Source organism: Arachis ipaensis, chromosome B9, assembly GCF_059453495.1.
Source record: "Arachis ipaensis isolate K30076 ecotype BB chromosome B9, ASM5945349v1, whole genome shotgun sequence".
NCBI lineage: Eukaryota > Viridiplantae > Streptophyta > Magnoliopsida > Fabales > Fabaceae > Arachis > Arachis ipaensis.
The window spans coordinates 86,368,072-86,370,949 of record NC_142444.1 but is presented as its reverse complement, the minus strand read 5'-3'; the positions used below and the strand labels follow the sequence as shown (position 1 = coordinate 86,370,949).

The following is a 2,878-nucleotide window of genomic DNA, read 5'->3' as shown; positions in this document are numbered from 1 at the left end:
CGCTAACCTAGTTAACGTGGACTCTAACGTGAGATCTAGGGGCACATTGGAACGTTAGTGACAATGTTGAGTGTCACTAACGTTCTCGAAGTTTGGCAAGGCCACGTTAGAAGCCACGTTAACCTAGTTAACGTGGGCTTTAACGTGAAGCAAAAAGGGGCACACTGGAACGTTAGTGACAATGTTGAGTGTCACTAACGCTCTCGAAGGTTGGCAAGGCCACGTTAGAAGCCACGTTAACCTAGTTAACGTGGGCTCTAATGTGAGGCAAAGGGGTACATTGGAACGTTAGTGAAAATGTTAAGTGTCACTAACGTTCTCGAACTTATACTTTCACCAAATGTTAACACCCTTAACGCCCTGAGCTAAAGTCTCTGCCCACTTAGCACTTTCTCTCTGCAAGTAAAGCCAAGCCCAAATGAAGAAAAGAACTGCTTCAAACTCAAGATCCAAAGGCCCAAGACTTGAAGAGCAAACTAGAAACTGAGAAGAGTAGTATATATAGGAGTAGCTTTGAATTGATAAAGGAGTTCTGGTAGTTGGAAAAAGGGAATTACTCTCTGTATTTTACTTTCTCTGCAATTTCTAGTTCTATGATGTATTCTCCATCTTTATTTTCATTTTCCAGAGCTATGAACAACTAAACCCCTTTCATTGGGTTAGGGAGCTCTGTTGTAATTTGATGGATCAATACTAATTTTCATTATTCTTCTTCTATCTTTTCTCTTGATTTTATTTGAAAGCTTTCGATCTTCATCTAATTGAGTAGTTATCTTGGAAGAGAAGCTATTCAAACTTGGATCTCTTTTGAACCTTGAAAGAGGAATGAAGAGATCAAGCTAGAATTGCTTTCTCATGCTGGACCAAATTGGGTTTGGATGGGTATGTGACTATAACCCTCTCAATACTTGATTTGGGAAATGCATGTGGTATAATCAGTGACCATACTTCATCTCTTCTCATGAGCAATTGACCAAGGAATTGGCTATTGATCAAGATTTGAGAGATTGAATTGCAAGAAATTATAATTCAATCACTTAAGATTGCCAAGGAGATCAATGAGTGCATTGATTGAGGAAGAGATGAAAATGAACTTGATCTGGAGAATTGCAACATCTCCTAAGCCCAATGAACTCCCCATCTCTGATCTATCCATTCTCTTTAATTTCTGCCATTTACTTTTATGAGCAAATCCCCCATTCCCATTTAAAATTCTGCAATTTAATTTCAGTCATTTACTTCCAGTCCTTTAATTCTAGCATTTACTTTTCTGTTATTTACATTCCCGCCATTTTATTTTCTGCAACTCTCAACCCAAATTCTGGATTCGCTCAACTAGAACGTTCTTCTAATTAAAGTTGCTTGATCAATCAATCCCTGTGGGATTCGACCTCACTCTATTGTAAGTTTTTACTTGACGACAAATTCGGTACACTTGCCGAAAGGAGATTTGTTGAGAGACAAATTTCCACCCGCATCAAGTTTATGGCGCCGTTGCCGGAGATTGATTGTGCATCAACAATGATTAAATTGGAAGATCACTAGATTGAGCATTTTTATTTTTGTGAATTTCATTTTCTGTTTGAGTGATTTACTTTTTGTTTTAGTTGAACTTCTTCCCTTCCCCCTCTACTGTTTTGTTTTTCTTTGTTATTTTCAATTCTGTTTGCTAACCCACTAACTGTTTGATATATTGCATCACCCACAACTAACAGTAATTCTGACACAAATACTTTCTGCACCTATCTTTTCTTGCTTGCACTTGATGGTTGTATGACAGGGAGAAGAAGTGGGGCTTCAACTTCCTTCGATTCTAAACCTAAGAGGACCTTCCTTAGATTAAGGAGGGAGGCAAGAGGAAAGAAAGTGGTTGGTGCTGAGGAAGAAGAGGAATTCTTTGAAACAAACATAGAAGACAACATGGAAAACCATCATGAAGAAGAGGATCACAACCATGGGGGAGGAGGTAGAGCAAATCATGCTGGGGAGGATAGAAGAGTTTTGGGCTCTTACATCAATCCAAACCCAGGCAATTATGGAAGTAGCATCCAAAAGCCAACAATCCATGCCAACAACTTTGAACTTAAACCACAGCTCATCACCCTTGTTCAGAATAACTGTTCGTTTGGAGGAGGTGTTCAAGAAGACCCCAATCAACATTTGACCACTTTCCTGAGAATATGTGACACAGTGAAGTCTAATGGTGTTCACCCTGACGCTTATAGACTGCTCCTATTTCCATTCTCACTTAGGGACAAAGCAGCCAAGTGGCTGGAATCTTTCCCAACGGAAAGCTTGACAACTTGGGAAGACGTGGTGAACAAATTCTTAGCAAGATTTTACCCTCCTCAATGAATCAATAGGCTGAGAGCTGAGGTCCAAACTTTTAGGCAACAAGATGGTGAGACTCTATATGAAGCATGGGAGAGGTTTAAAGACCTAACAAGGAGGTGCCCACCAGATATGTTCAACGAATGGGTGCAGCTGCACATTTTCTATGAAGGACTCTCTTATGAGTCAAAGAAGGCCGTAGACCATTCATCCGGAGGATCTTTGAACCAGAAGAAGACTATTGAGGAAGCCATAGATGTTATTGAAACAGTAGCAGAGAACGACTACTTCTATGCTTCCGAAAGAGGGAACACAAGAGGAGTAATGGAGCTAAACAATGTAGATGCTCTGTTGGCCCAAAACAAGCTCATTACCCAGCAGTTGGCTGACCTCACCAAGAAGATGGAGATGAACCAAGTAGCAGCAATCTCCACTTCATCAACAACCCAAGAAGGAGTGAATGGAGAAGCATAGGGGAGTCAGGAGCAAGCCAACTACATTGGGAATTCACCAAGGAAAAACTATGATCCATACTCCAAAACCTACA

General features: G+C 40.4%; 1 non-coding gene across 1 annotated transcript; it reads right to left on the bottom strand.

Annotated features, from left to right (window-relative positions):
• Nucleotides 1-2,361: 2,361 nt before the first annotated feature.
• LOC148545325 (small nucleolar RNA R71) lies at nucleotides 2,362-2,468 on the bottom strand. The gene has a single exon (XR_015901013.1). It is a non-coding gene; the product is annotated as a small nucleolar RNA R71 (small nucleolar RNA).
• Between the last annotated feature and the right edge of the window lie 410 nt (nucleotides 2,469-2,878).